This window comes from Pleurodeles waltl, chromosome 10 (genome assembly GCF_031143425.1).
Source record: "Pleurodeles waltl isolate 20211129_DDA chromosome 10, aPleWal1.hap1.20221129, whole genome shotgun sequence".
Taxonomy (NCBI): Eukaryota; Metazoa; Chordata; class Amphibia; order Caudata; family Salamandridae; genus Pleurodeles; species Pleurodeles waltl.
This window is the reverse complement of record NC_090449.1, coordinates 686845000-686862890: the sequence shown is the minus strand read 5'-3', so window position 1 is coordinate 686862890 and position 17891 is coordinate 686845000.

Here is a 17891-nt window from a genome sequence, read left to right as displayed (position 1 = left end):
TATTGTATTCAACAGTGTGTGCCTTGTTTTTTAAGTTTATGCATCAGTGGGCACCTGCATGTGTCAGTGTATGTCAGTTTGTGCCTGTCTATATCAGTGTATGCATCAGTGTGTGCCTGGATGTTTTAGCGAATGCATCAGTTTGTACCTTGATGTGTCAGTGTATGCTTCAGTGTATGTCTGGATGTGTCCGTTAATGCACGGTGTGTGCCTGGATGTGATAGTGTATGTTTCAGTGTGTGCCTGGATTTGTTGGTGCATGTGTCAGTGTGTGCCTGGGTGGGCAAGTGTATGCATCAGTGTGTTAGTGTAAGCATCAGTGTGTGCCTTGGTGTGTCAGTGTATGCATCAGTGTATGACTGGATGTGTTAGTGTATGTATAGGTGTATGCATGGGTGTGTTAGTGTATGGATCAGTTTGTGCCTGGGTGTGTCAGTGTATGCATCAGTGTGTCTCCAGGTGTGTCAGTGTGTGCATCAGTGTCTGCCTGGAAGGGTTAGTGTATGCATAAGTGTGTGCCTGAGTGTGTCAGTGTATGAATCAGTGTGTGCCTGGGTTTGTTAGTGTATGCATCAGTATGTCCATAGGTATGTTTCTGTATCCATCAGAGTGTGCCTGAGTGTGTCTGGGAATGCATCATTTCATGCCTGTATGTGTTAGTGTATGCATTACTGTATGCATGGGTGTGTCAGTGCATGCGTCAATATGTGACTGGGTGTGTCTGTGTATGCATCAGTGTGTCATAGGTGTGTTAGTGTATGCATCAATGTGTGCCTGGCTGTTCCAGTATATGCATCAGTCTGTGCCCGGATGTGTTAGTGTGTGTATCAGTGTATGCATGGGTGTGTCAATGTATGTGTCAGTGTGTGCCTGGGTGTGTCAATTTATACATCAGTGTGTCCCCAGGTGTGTCCATATGCTAAAACACCCAGACACACACTGATGCATACACTAACACACTTATGCATACACTGATGCACACACTAACACATCTAGGCACACACTGTTGCATTCATGGACACACCCAGGCACAAAATAGTGCACACAGTAACACACCTAGGGACACACTAATTCATACACTAACACATCCAGGTACACACTGATGCATACACTGACACAGCCAGGCACACACTGATGCATACACTAACACACCTTGGGACAAACTGATACATACATTGATAACCTAGTCACACACTGTCACATATATACTGACAAACCCATGAATACACTGATGTATACACTAACACATCCAAGCACACATTGTTGCATTTCCGGACTTACTGAGGCACATACTGATGTATACAATAATACTCCTAGGGACACACTGACGCATCCCCTAACATACACAGACGCACACTGACGCATACATTCACACATCCAGGCACACGCTGATGCATGTGTTGACACATCCAACCACACATTGATACATACACTCACACACCCAGGCACACACTGATGCATACACAAACACACCTAGGGACACACTGATGCATACACTGACACACCAAGGTATAAACTGATGCATACACTAAAATATCCAGGCACACACTGATGCATACACTGACACAGGCAGGCACACACTAAGGTATATAGGAAGGCACCTAGGAACCCAATGATGCATACACTAATACACCCAGCCACACACTGACACATACAGACACACACTGATGCATACACTGACAGTTCTGGGGCCACACTGATGCAAATACTGACACATCCAGACACACACTGATGCATACATTCAGACACCCAGGCACACACTAATGAATACACTAAAACATCCAGGCACACACTGATGCATACACTGACAGAGGCAGGCACAAACTGATGCATACAATAACACACCTAGGGATACACTGATGCATAATTTAACAAACCCAAGCACACACAGATGCATACAGTGACACACCCAGGCAGACACTGATTCATACGCTAATGCATCCAAGCACACACTGATGCATACACTGACACACCCAGGCATAGCCTGATTCATACACTAACGTCTTCAGGCACACGCTGATACATACCCTGACACACCCAGGACTACACTGATGTATACACTAACACACCTTAGAACACACTGATGCATACACTGATACACCCAGTCACACACTGACACATAGACTGACACACCCATGCAAACACTGATGCATACCGTAACACATCCAGGCACACACTGATGCATTCACTGACACACTCAGACACACACTGATGCATACATCACACACACTGAGGCACACTCTGATGCATACACTAAAATATCCAGACACACACTGGTGTATACATTGACACACCTAGGCACACACTGATACATACAGTAGCACACCTAGGGAAACACTTGTGAATACATTAACACACCATGCACACACGGGCGCATGCAGTGACACATCCAGGCACATACTGCTGCATATTCTAACACATCCAGTCACATTCTGATGCACGCACTGATGCAGCCAGACACACTGATGCATACACTGACACACCTATGCATACACTGATGCATACACAGACACACCCAGGCACACACTGACACATATATTGACACACCCAGGCACACACTGATGCACACAGTAACAGATATAGACACACACTGATGCGTACTTTGACACACCCAAAAACACGCTGATACCGAAACTCACACACCCAGGCACACACTGATAAATAAAACACACCCAGGAACACATTGATGCATACATTGAGACAGGCAGGCACACACTGGTGGATACAGTAACACACCTAGGGACACACTAAGACATACACTAACACATCCAGGTACACACTGATGCATACACTGACACACCCGTGCACACACTGATGTGTGCACTAACACACCTTGGGATAAACTGATACATACATTGATACACCTAGTCTCCCACTGACAGATACACTGACACACCCACGCATACACTGATGTATGCGCTAACATATGCAGGCATACACTGTTGCATTCCCTGACTCACCCAGGCACACACTGATGCATACACTAACACTCCTAGGGACACATTGATGCATACCTTAACACACACAGACACACATTGATGCATTCACTCACACTCCCAGGCACACACTGATGCATACATTAATACATTCCAGCACACATTAATACATACACTGGCACACCCAGGCACACGCTGATGCATACACTAACACACCTAGGACACACTGATGCGTACAATGACACACCCATGCATACACTGATGCATAGACTAAAACATCAAGACACATACTGTCACATTCACTGACACACTCAGGCACACCCTGTTGCATTCACTAACACACTAAAGCATTCACTAACACACCAAAGCACACAATGATGCATCCACTGACTCACCCAGACACACACTGATTCATAAACTGACACACCCAGTCACACATTGATATATACACTAACACATACAGGAACACACTGATGCATACACTGACACGCCCAGGCACACACTGATGCATATACTAACATACCTTGGGACAAACTGATGCATACACTGATACACCCAGTCACCCACTGACACCCCCAGGCACACACTGATGCATAAACTAACATACCTTGGGGCAAACTGATGCATACACTGATACACCCAGTCACCCACTAACGCATACATTGACACACCCTTGATTACACTGATGCATATACTAACACATCAAGGCACACACTGATGCATTCACTGACGCAACCAGGCACACACTGATGCAAACACTAACACTCCTATAGACACACGGATGCATACATTAACACACCCAGACACTATCTGATTGAAACCCAGTTGCACCCAGGAGCACACTGATGCATACACATTCAGACACGTACTGATTTATACACTGATACTACCCAGACACACACTGAAGCATACACTAACACATCCAGGCACACAATGACACTGATCCATATACTGACATACCCAGGCACACACTGATGCATACACTAACACACCTAGGGACACACTGAAGCATACACTAACTCACACAGACACACACTGATGCGTACACTAACACACCCAGGCACACACTGATGCATATACTGACATACTCAGACAAACACTGATGCATATACCACAAACACTCAGGCACACTCTAATGCATACACTGAAACATCCAGGCACACATTGATGCATACACTGATACAACCAGGCACACACGGATGCACACACTGACACACCCATGCATAGACTGCTGCATACACTAACACATTCAGGCACATGGTGATGCATACACTGACATTCCGAAGCACACACTGATGCATACAACAACACACCTTGGGACACACTGATGCATACACTGATACACTGAGTCACCCACTGATGTATACATTGACACACCAATTCATACCCTGATGCATACACTAATACATCCAGGCACACACTGATGCATTCACTGACACACCCAGGCACACATTGATGCATACACTAAAACATCCAGACACATATTGATTTATGCAAACACTAACACTCCTAGGGATACACTGATGCATACACTAATACATACAGGCAACCACTGATGCATGCACTAAAACATCCAGACACATACTGATTTATGCACTGATGCACCCAGGCACATACTGATGCATACACTAACACATCCAGGCACATGATGATGAATATGCTGACATACCCAGGCACACACTGATGCATATACTAACACACATAGGGATAAACTGATGCTTACACTAACACACCTAGGCAGACACTGATGCATACACTGAAACATACATGCACACGCTGATGCATACACTAACACATCTAAGCACACACTGGTGCATACACTGACACAGCCAGACACATACTGATGCATACACTGACACAGCCACTCACACAATGATGCATACACTAAAATATCCAGCCAAAATCTTATGCATACACCGACACAGGCAGGCATACACTGATGTATACAGTAGCACATCTAGGGACTCTCTGATGCATACACTAACACACCCAGGCACACACTGATGCATACACTGACACACTTATGCGTAGACTGATGCATATACTAACGCATACAGGTGCACACTGGTGCATACACTTACATAGCCATGTACACAATGATCCATACAGTAACACACCCAGGCACACATTGATGCATACACTGACACAAACAGACATACACTGACTAGGAGATTATGTTAATATACATCAAGTTTCCAGATTGGCACAGTGAACGCATCTGCCATAGTGACGATCACAACTTACAAAACTTTCCGTGTAAAGAATTTCTCTCCCGCCAATAAACTGCTAACTAGTTGAGGTGATTTAACACTATGAAAAATCTACCCAATCCTCTTCTTCCTGATAAACCGCCGATCCCTTATGAAAAATGTATCTAGAGATCCTTATAGATATCTTCTTCTGATATGGCATACATCAAGAGATTGGCATTTCATTTCATCCATTTGTCCTTCCAATGGCGTTAGCATCCTTATTTGAATACATGGTTTGGAACGGCCTTTATGAAGGTTGCCCCCCATTATGAAGAGTACCGAAACACGAGTAGGCTTTGGGTTCCTACTATGTTCCTGGAACATCATATAAGTGTATTGTGATAACAGATATTAGGCTTTATAGCCTTATATATGTGACTATATGTATTAATAATATCCTATATCATATGTATATTATAGATATATAACATATTGACTGTATTTTTGTGTATATTTTTGTATTTATTATTGTTGTGTGATGGTGGTACGATTTATGTGATGTATTGTTCTTTTAAAAAGAAATGTATTTCATATTATATAATGAAACATTGATGAAATCATTTTATGACTTTATGAAATTAGTTCTGTTGTAGTGAAGGTTTTGTTATTGGTGTAGCCTTAGATTGGACACATAACCAACAAATGATTGTTGACATACATTATAAGGTGAATCCATTTATATCTATAATTATATTATTATTTTTTGGTTGTTTATGTATCTGTATATTGAGATCTTAAAGTAGCTCTTAGTCTCTTTACAACTTTAGCTTGTTTTTCCCTGGTTGAGCTACTACATTCACATCAGGGACCCCTTTTTCCCCTTTTTGCCAGCCAGGCATAAACCTGTAAATATGCTAACACACCTAGGGACACACTGATTCATTCAGTGACACATCCACGAAGACAGTGATGCATATACTAAAACATCCAGAAACACTGATGCACACAGTGACACACCTAGGGACACACTGATGCATTCACTGACACACCCAGGCATACACTGATGCATACTAAAAAGAGCCTTTTTTTAAGCTTTAAGGATAAAAACTTTTGGGATTTTTTAGGGGAGAGCTTTTTTTTTTTTTTTTGGAGAAATAGCTTAAAAAAAAAACATTTGTAAGCATGAAAACTGTATGCAAAACTTTTGCATATTCTGAAAATATATTTTGGCAACTGAAAAATAAGTAAAACAAATTAACAATGGTGGCTCTTAAGTTTCTCCAGCATGGTGATTATGTCAGCATAGCTGTACTTTTTCTCAGTGCCTCTCGAAATGTTTTTTTCCACATGTGGAAAAGCATTTTTTGTTCAGAAGTGGGGATAGTGAACCATCTCCACACATCACTTTCTTTTTTATGACTTGCATCAAGATGTTCATCCTATTCTTCAATGACTGCAGACTTGAGGAGGTGAGGATCTCCACCTTCTGCCATCTCAATTGCCAAAAGGGAAAGTGCAACCTTCTTCACCAAGTGATAATAGTAAAATGACTGTTAGGTGTGTGTTTTTTTAACTAGGGTGTGCTTCTTATGAACCAATGGTAAGGTAGGATTTTTTTTAATATTCCCCTGGCTCTGTGGATTTTGCGGCAAACCCGTGGATTCACCATATTCTCAAACTACCTTATTTATATATAAATAAACAGTACAATCATTTGGGAGCTCTGGAATATATGTAATGTTATAGTATAATTCAATTTAGACAGTATTACATGCAAAAAATATTTATAAAATAAATCAGCGAACCTGTGGATCGGAATACAAACTAACAAATGATCAGAAGAAAAACCATAGAGTTAATTCACCCGGAAATCTGTAGGTCTGTGGAAAATCTGCAGATCTGAATTTTTTTCAACAGTAAAAAATTAATTGGTATGTAATATATCTCTTTGATATTATATTAGGTATAAATGTACTTCGTTGCTTTTACATATTGTTTGGAATCACTTTAACTAAATTACTATTTGCCTCCAAACATTTGATATATAATACAACATGTTGTAACTTTACAAAATGATAAAATAATTTTGAAAAAAACAATTAAATAAAGATTTGATGTATTTTTCATTAAAAAAACAAAGACATTGTGTGAAAAACTAAGCTTACAGGGAGGTTATATTTAGGAATTTGCATACAAAACATAGAAATTCACTGAAAAAAACAAAGGTTACAAGGTCGTTATAGTTAGGAAATAGATTTTAAATAAACCTTAGAAATTCACTGAAAAAAACAAAGTTTATAGTTCCATTCTGAATTTTCTCGTACAAAACATTACAAGTTTAGAAGTTATAGTTACCTCAGCCAACTATAACTCGGGCCCCTGTAATGCACTGCTTATGACCTCACATATTACATCACTCATGACATGGTCAGAGCTGTCACTGATGACATCACTGATGATATCTCAAATGACATCACTGATGATATCATTGATGACATCATCCACTAAACCATTCAGACACCCACTCACACCATCATACAAGTTGACATACATAAACTTGTACACAAACACTCACACTCACTGACACACCCATAAAACTACTTATACACATCCATTCACTCAAACATGCACTGACAGATGCACTCATTCACCTAAATGTCACTCACTTACTCCTCTATTCAGACATCTATACAGCTGCTCATACACCCACTTACAGACCCATAAAAGCAGTCATACACCCATCCACTCGTACACCTATAGAAGCACTCACTTACCACGTACACAAAAATTAATACATCCACTTAGTCACTCATGCACCCATTCACATAGCCACTTGCTCACTGATACAGCTACTGAGAAACCCATTCACTCTTCCATACAGTCACTAACAAAGCCACTCACTTACCAATATACTCACTAACTCACTCACTCACAGATAGTCACTTACACAGGCAGTCATTCATCCATACAAGCACTCATATACTCACTAACTCACCTCTTTAGTCATACACAAACTCACTGATACAGCTAAAGCATCCAGTTAGAAACCCATATAGCTACTTACATGTGGTGTGTGAGTCTTAGTGGGTGTGAGTGGGTGCATGAGTTTCTGAGTGAGTGTGTGAGTGGGCGCATGAGTCTCGGAGAGCATGTATGAGGGAATGAATTTATCTGTGATGTTTCTTTCAAATTTTTGCATATTTTCAAAAAGTTAGAAAATGTTCGTGATCATCATGCATGGTGATGCAAAATTATTTAAACCCCTAATTTGTCCCCAAACCACTCCTAAATCACACCCCTAGGGTTAGGGTAACTTCACCCTGACACCTTATGCCACTTTCAATTTGGATTTTCAACCCTGGGAGCACGTCCCATGAAATAAAATGGGGGCCCTATTGCAAAGCTTCTTTCTACAAGTGTATTTGTGAACAATTAGTGAATTTCATGAATTATTTGCAAAATATTCATGAAGTCATCGTGGCTGGAGATATACAAATGTATTTTTCATTTAATATCTCCAAAAATACTGAATAGACTAACACCAAATAAGTGAAGGCACGATCTGCGTACCGAAAGCTAGCTTTCTTACAAATTTGGTGGAATTCCATTCAGCAGTTTGGGCTGTAGACGTGTTTAAAGGTTCTATGGGAATTAACATGGGAAACATACCTTTTTTTCACCCCCCACTTATTCTCTGCCCCCACTTGACAGCTCACCCCAAAACCTTCTGTGTGCAACAAGAATCCTCCCAACACTTTTATTTTATTTTGTGAAGATTTGCCAAAAGGTGCAAAAGATATAGGCAAGTAAAAAACACTTTTTTGATGGAAACTATACCTAATGGCGACTGCAACTACGTCAAACAGGTCCCGCTGTCAAAAAGCCTACTTTTCATCTCTGGTCCCTGCAAGCAGATACGTGTGCAGGGAACAGGTATGAAAGCTTTGCTCCAACAAGTACAAAGCTGCTACTTAAAGCATCTGGAAGCCTTGAGGCTCCTATGGTCCCAGATAGCCATCAAAGGGCAAAGACTTAAAAAATAGTCAGGGACCTTGGGGAAGGACTTGAGGTACCCCCTGCAGTCCCATATAGCCCATAAAGGGCTAAAACAAATATGAAAGGAAACAAATTGTTCAAGTGGAAGGTCGCTGACCTACACGTTGAGGGTTCAAATCCAGGTGTATCCCTGATCATTTCCCTCCTTTGTTTTTATATTCAAATGTTTAAGGCTCATACCGAAAGGTGATCCTACTGTTTTTACACGACAAATACATTTTTCTTTTCAAATTGTGCAGAAATAGCTCATGCTATGTGTATCATCCTTTAAGGCCTAAAAAACTAACGTTCTCTCTCTCTCTCATTCTCTTTCTCTCTCTTACAATCTCTTCCACCCTCTTACACACCCACTCAGACACTTACGTACCCACTCACAGACCCTCTCAGACACTCACACACTCAGTGTATGCATCTGTGTGTAGCTGGATCTGTTAGTGTATGCATTTGTGTATGCACAGGTGTGTCAGGGTATGTGTCAGTGTATGCATCAGTATCTGCCTGACTGTGTCAGTGTATGTATCAGTGTGTGTCTGTGTGTGTTAGTGTATATTAATATAAGTGTGTACACGTAGGTGTATTTCCATTAGTGTACTGAAGTGTCAGTATGATTAACAATGTGTTCTTGAGTATATTTATGGATGGTCTACCAATGAACAGAGATGTCATTTATTACCTACATTACCACCATAAGGGCCAGATGAAGCAAACTTTTGTGAGTCGCAAATGGCCCGAATCGCAATTTGCGACCCCGCAAAATCGGAAACGGGATGCAAAAATCCAATTTCTGACTTGCAAAATGCGAAGCGAGCCATTACTGACTCGCAAAAATAGCGACCCCATTTTGCGACCCGCAAATAGATAGTCGCTATTTGCGAGTCGCAAACCAAATGCAATAGCCACTCGCAAATATGCGACTAGTAGCACAAAGCCCATTTTGCACTTCCCATTTACCACTAACTCAGAGCAGGTGGAGACCCAGAAGGCACCTGGGTTACTCAAGATGGTGGAGATATATGTGATAGCAATGAGGAGGAGAGCCCACGCCGCACAGCAGAGGAGGAGGAGCCAGAGACAGGAGAAGATATACAGAACCAGGCAGACACTTTTCCAACAAACTGAGGAGGAGATTTATGATAAATACAGACTTAGCAGTGCAGCAATACTACATTTAATAGAATTACTCAATCTGCAGCTTCAACGCCTGACTGTGCGCGGCTGCGCTATCCCTACGCATGTGCAAGTGCTATGTTCACTGCACCTCTTGGCCTCGGGTAGCTATCAGGGGGTCATTGCTGTGGCAGGTGGGGTATCCCAAAGTGCTCTCTCACGGTTCTTCAGAGCATTCCTAGATGCCTTACTCACACACATGTCCAGATACATATACCTACCCAGGAATGAGGCAGAAATAAACAGCACCAAGTTGGAATTCTACAGGATTGCCAGCTTCCCCCATGTCCTAAGGTGTGTGGAGGGGACACATATACAAATATGGCCTCCTGCAAATCTGGAATATCTGTTCCGCAACAGGAAGTGTACCCACTCACTGAACATCCAGGTGGTATGTCACGCACATTCTGTTATCACTGACATGGTTGCCAAATTTCCAGGGAGCACACATGACTCCTACATTTTCAGGCCCAGTGGGATACACCAACGCCTAGAACGTGGGGAGTTTGGAGACGGATATCTATTAGGTATTGCTGCAGACACCCTGAAGCCATACACACAGGTCAATGTGGAAACCATCTATGCCCAGCTAACATTGTACATTTTGTGCCACACAGCTGACAGTGCATATGCACTACGACCATGGATACTTACCCCGTACTTAACACCCAGAAATGAGAAAGAGAGGCGATACAACAGTGCACATAGGAGGACCCATGTGTTATTATATTTAGAGACCTCTGATCTTTTCAGATAATACATATATTTGCTGATTTTTTTGTCAGTGTATGTCTCACTGCAGATAAAAAGCTGTTCACTCTTCCTTTAGAAATGATAGGCCTTGGAAATCAAAAATGACATCTTGTATAAAAGTTTCCTTTACAACTGTATCTTCTGCAGCAATACTTGCAACATCTACGTGTTTGGAAGTGTAGAACTTGCTGTCATGAAACATATTGTTCTATGAAAGATAGTACACAGTCATCAATATCAGTTCCAATTTTGGTGCATCCTTTCTCCATAATAGCATGTGAATATGAGGAGCACCTCTTGTCTGATATTTTTTTCTCCCAAACAAATCTGTAACCTCTCCAGGAGGAAGATTTCTTTTGTTGCATATAAAACCCAGCATCATGTGAAACTTCTGAACAAAATATCTACACACATTAGCAGGATCCAAAGAGCTGTCTTCAAATTCATATATTACATTTTGTTTCTCCTAGAAATTCTAGTAAATCATCCCAAGCATACTCTACGAAACTAAGTGTTACAAAGCAAGTAGGTGGACCTAAGTAGCAGAGCAAGTTCTCCATGATGACGGTATCAGTATTCATTAGTCCCATGTTGACATGCCATCAAATCAATTAAGTTGTACTCCAGCTTTTCATCCTTACTTTGTATCTTATCAACAAACTGCCTTACAGTAAAATTTTGAAGATTGACTCCTGTCTTGAGAATGTGGTTCACCGCATAAGAGAGCCCTGACAAGTCACTCTCAAATAACAGATGGAATATGTATGGAATACAATGTTGAAACCTATGGTCCTCTGAACCTAGTCTCATTGACCTATTCATCTGTGGTATTTGCACAGGCCAGTCATTGTAGCGGCTACCTTCTCCTGTAAGAAATAGCTGTAGAAAACAGTGAGCCTCTAAACATTTTTCCCACACACTCATTGGACCTCCTCTAGCTTGCTTAATTTGAAACAGATCAATAGCATCCCCAACAATTTCTTTTGAATTAAGTGGATGAATACTATAGTGCTCATATATTTCTTTTGACTCCTCCTTATCCACTTTTTCTATTTGTCCACTTGAATGTAGTAGTTCATCATCAATGTAACTTACATTTCCAATGATGTCAACATTCTTGTAAAATCATTATTTTATTTAAAGTATAATGTGGCTTTTCTTAGTTTATTCACATCAACTATATCTGGCCAGATTTATTCACATTTTATAGGCACCCCATTTACTAGGATAATCCGTGATTGATCCACATTCTTCCTCAACACCCAGAGTGTCAATTCTGTTTTTAAACATCTAACAGTAAATGTACAACTCTTCCTTTAAGTCCTTTCTGTAGTTCTGTTGGTAGGATCTTGCCTATCTTTGGCTCCATTTGAAGAATCACTTGAAATGGATGAACAGTTTGAAGTAGAATTGATTCATACACATTTAATTGCTCATGTTCGTGTGGCACTGGTACCAATTCTAATCTAGTGTGAATTTCTCTAGCTGCCATTTTATTTTCTTTGAATTTGTTATAACAATACTTACATATTCTTTCCTTTGTGTTTAAATGAAAACTTTATTCTACAAATAGAAATGCATCCAATTCTCACTACTCATAATTGTTATCTTGTTCAGGTTTAAAAAACATAACTACAGTACGAGTTTGGTACCTGTAGTGAGTGTGCCGACAAGAAATGCAACCATATTCAAGTTTGTCAGAACACAGTGCGTTAAACTTTCCTATTTCCTCTGTAAATTTGTCAATGTTAATCTCTCTATCCAGTTTGTCGACACTTGTTGTCACTACCTCCTCATTTTCTCTATTGTCCTCTTCAGGCCCAAATAATTGGAACTAAATATCTTGAGAAACCTTCTCAACATCTGACATACTACTATGCAACTGAGCTACATTCAAATCTCCTAAATATAAAGCTGGGCATAAAGTCTCCTACCTAAATTGTAAATTTTTGAATGATGCACAGCTAACATTCTAAAGTGAGGAAATTGCTTTTCAGACTTTCCTTGAAAGACATACCAATGAATGCCCTTGTAATTTAGTGTATTTTCTAACTTTGCATGGATTTAATTTAGAAGCATTTTAATTTTCAGTCTCAGCTTCTCCATGAAAATTTGCTTAGGGAAGTTTTCAATGTATCAATTGATTCCTGACGGATAGAGCAGATACTGCTACACTTCCACTTGTACAGAGGACCCTTTATGCACCTTCTTTTACTTCATCAGCTATGACTTGTTGTGCATTCCTAGGAACTAACTGTTCTTTTTCAAAGGGAGTACCATCTTTCACTTCATAGCAATGGCCACTTGTGTGAACTGCATGCTGTAATATGTTTTGTTGCAAGTAGTTCTCTTCATTAAAAAATGGTTCTGTGCTAGATGTGTGCATCCATTCACCTTTAAAAACTTTACAAAAATTACTTTTGTTAATCAGCCTTTTCCTTAATTAACTTTTCCTCGTGCTTACTACTGTTTTGTCTAGTGTTTTCATTCTGTTTAATATTAAGATGAAATTTCTCCTTTTCAAAATAAGTGCTTTGCCCACAATGCTCTCAATGAGTTACTTCTGCTTAGTTATAGCACTTTTCTCTTTATACTTCTTCATCTTTTTCAACACATTTTGTATTACTCTATCATTTCTAATATTATCTCCTTAAACTGTTTTTGTCTCCAAGCCAAATACTTACTTTCCTTATTACATTTTCTACTTTTAACAGCATGTTGTCCTTCCTCTTTCTCATTTTATTTACAACTCCTCTTTTCATTGGACACATTTTTTCACTTTGTAATTTTCAGCATACTTTTTTTTCAAAAATCCTTAATGCTCTTCCCAGCTGTTCTTTTTTCTTCTTCAAATTCTCTAACTTATGTGACTGTCAGTTTGAATCAGGTGACATTGTTTCCTTGGTTTCCTTTTCCTTTCTCTCTTTTAGGCATTCTTCATCTTCTTTTTCCAGTACAACTGAATATCTGCAAAGCAGATTAAAGATATATTTACCTCTACCAAAAATATTGTACAATTGCTTATTAAAATCACTTATTGTTTGTCTAATTAAAATATGATCTGTTTTAGTTTTTGTGTGCATATGTTTTAGTGTTTGTGTGACTATCAGACTGGTTCTCAAAATGTTTGACTGGGGGTGAGAATGGGTTTGAGACCATAGACTTGGATATGACAGTGATGTGAGACTAACTACTTGTCTGTCAGAGCAGTTGAAGAATACGTAGGTGTGGGAATGGGTGTGCAATTATCCTTTTAACTTCAAACAACTCTGCTGTACATTCTACGTATGCACTACCTGACTGATCAACATTCATTAGTAAAAGAATACCCCAAGGATTAACAAGCAGCCTTCGTAATGGTAAGTCAGGGTGATAGCAAAACTGTACAATCACTTTTCCTGATAGTAGGCCTCAGCCATATTTAAATGAGTACTTGTCTCGATGTCAGAGTAGGTTATGTGAATAATTGCCTGCCTATCTGACTGACTATATTAGTACGTCTATGAATTTCTTAGCAAATATTTAAGTAAATGTGTTGAGTACAGAGGTATCTGTCTGTGCAACTGACTCCAATTTTATGTGAAATATAACTAGTGCATAAGTGTGTACATATAGGCCCTCATTACAACCCTGTCGGTCGGTGTTAAAGCGGCGGTAATACCGCCAACAGGCCAGCGGAAACAAAAATGGAATTACGACTGTGGCGGAAACCGCCAACATAGACAGCCACTTTAACACTCCGACCACTACGGCGGTAGAAACAAACAGCGCGGCGGACACTGCCAACAGACAGGCGGGAGACAAAGTACCGCTCCCCCGTATCACAAGAGGCCTATCCGCCACCTTTTCTGGGCCAGAACCAACACTATCAAAAGCACACCGGAAATAGTACACAGAAGGGAAACCACTCACCTCTCAACACCCAACGAGGAACCAGGACGCCATGGAGCCCGAACTACACGTACTGCCCATGTTGGTTTACCTACCCTTCTACCAGGAGTACGAACAGTGGCGGCGACCACGGTGAGTACTGCACCTACAACACAGGGGAGGGGAGGTGGAAAAAGAGTGACACACACAAGCAACACGCAACACCCCCACCCTCACCCTTACACACAACAACATACACACCAATACATGCAGCAACATTACATATACACCCCCCCATCGCCTAGAAGAGCGCAAGGACAAAAGGAAATTATTGTAACCAGTGTAATCATTAAAAATCCATTAGTCAAAAGTCAAAAGTCAGTATATACAAATATGTACACCTACTACACAAGTCCGGATAGTGTACTTATCATTGTCCGTGGACAACTGGGCCCAAAATGCATGGGCGAGGCCCACACATGATACCTTACTGGAAACGGAGAGAACACTGCAGGGGCATCAGATCGAAAATATACAGGCACCTCAAGGGGAGGGGGGGGGCACCTCAACCTGAAGAACGCACAACGCCACTGCTGCACGGGAGGGCTCCATGCCCATTGATGTATCCTGGGCACTGCAAAGCCACAGTCTCTCAAGTCTCTCCAGTGGGTGGGTTGCCCACTGCTTTATCCTGGGGGGTGCAAGGTCACAGTCTCTCAAGTCTCTCCAGTGGGTGGTTTGCCCACTGCTTTATCCTGGGGAGTGCAAAGCCACAGTCTCTCAAGTGGATAACAGTCTCCACTGGTTCTGGAGGGGGCTTTGTGCCCAGAGTGCATCATTCTGCCAGGGACTGAGGTAGTGGATGTGATACTCCAATGGTTCTGGAGGGGGCCTGGTGCCCAGAGCGCTTCATCCTGCCAAGGACTGAGGAAGTGGATGTGATACTCCCCTGGTTCTGGAGGGGGCCTGGTGCCCAGAGCGCTTCATCCTGCCAAGGACTGAGGTAGTGGATGTGATAGTCCACTGGTTCTGGAGGAGGCCTGGTGCCCAGAGTGCTTCATCCTGCCAAGGACTGAGGTAGTGGATGTGATACTCCACTGGTTCTGTAGGGGGCCTGGTGCCCAGAGTGCTTCATCCTGCCAAGGACTAAGGTAGTGGATGTGATACTCCACTGGTTCCGGAGCGGGCATGGTGCCCAGAGTGCTCAACGTGCAGTGTGGCCGGAACAATTCCCTCACCTGGGTGTGCATGCCACGTGATTTGTGAGGTTCAGCTAGTATGATTCGCCATGGAGGCAGCGACATACCCCACACTGCTGCGGCTGCGCCTTCAACCTGCAGGTGCAAACAGTGATGGAAGAAATGCCTCATGGAAGCTGCCCAGGGCCCAGGAACTCTCCTCCAGCCTCAGATGGCTGACCACTGGGGATGGTAGCCATGTCAGCGGTGGTGCCTGTGTCCGAGGGTGCCGCGGGGAATGTGGCAGTGCCTGCGACGGTGCTGGCGGTGGTGCTGGCGGTGGTGCATGGGTCTGCACCTGCAGAGGGACACAGCAGGACGTCACTTGTGGCCTCAGACGGCTGCCCACTGGGGAAAAGGCTGGGGACTGTCGCTGAGGCTGTAGACGAGCCAGGGGCCATGCAGGTGGCGGTGCTTGTGGCGGTGTCTGTCGCGGCGGTGCTTGCGACGGTGTCTGTTGTGGCGGTGCTTGCGGCGGTGCTGGCAGGGGTGCTGGCGGCAGTGCATGGGTCAGCACCTGCAGAGGGACACAGCAGGACGTCTCCTGCAACCTCGGACAGCTGCCCACTGGGGAAGAGGCTGGGGACTGTCGTTGAGGCTGTAGACGTGGCGGAGGGTGTAGGTGGCGGTTGTGGTGGCGGGGCAGCTAGCGGTGTTCGCTGCCATACACGTTGCCATGGTCGTGGACAGAAAGTGTGACACTGGTTCCTCAGTCGGTGCCACCATGCCCTCTCCTGACCTGCTCTTTAGCTTTTGGCCCTTCCCCAGCTTTGTTGGTGCCGCACTTGTATTGCCACTATCCCTTTTGTTTTTTGCTGAGCCCTTGGTTGCTGGTACTTTCAGCTTCTCCCTCTGGGATGTGGGCACCTTTTTCCCCTTGGCAGGGGGCAGAATGTCCTTGCCCTCGCTACGTGGCACACTGGCAGCCCTGATGTGTGGCACACTCAATGACCCAGCAGTTGCTGGCACCACTGTGCCTGGGGATTTGGTGGCTGAGGTGCTGGGCTGGTACCTGGAAAGCCTGGCCCTAGGGGAAGGACGGGGGGAGGTGTAGGGAAGACGTCAATGTTAGCCAGGAAGAGTTTCTTAGATACACTGGGATGGGAAGATGGAGGGGGTTTGGGAGTGGAGGAAGAGGTAGTGGTTGCAGGAGGTGTACGTCTGCTGAATTTGGGTGAAGGTGCATGGGCCGGAGTCTGTTGTGAGGTGGATGGCTGTTGGGTGGGTGTATGCCTGCATTTGTGTACTTTGGGAGGAGGGCTCACTGACACACTGGGAGAGGACACTGGGGATCTGTGAATAGTAGTGGGGGTGGTGAGTGCACGTGAGCAGTGTGTGGTGATGGGCGTGCTGGTGATGGAGGCAGTGGCTGAGGATGTAATGCATGCAGGTGTGAATGGAGACGAGACAGGGAGGGAGGAGGAGGACGTGGAGGAGGGGGACACAGTGAAGGCAGTGGATGTTGCTGTGTCTGCATGGGGATTGTGCTTGTGTGAGTACCTGTGGGATGTGTGGTGCTTATGTTTTCCATGTCCACTCTTGTGTGTTGATGAGTGTGCATGCTGGTCTGATGGTGTGCTTGGGATAGGCTGAGGTACAGGGGATTGGGTCTGGGTGGAGGAAGTTGTAGGGAGGAGGCTGGATACCGGGACAATGGCTGCCATAAGTGCTGAGGCCAG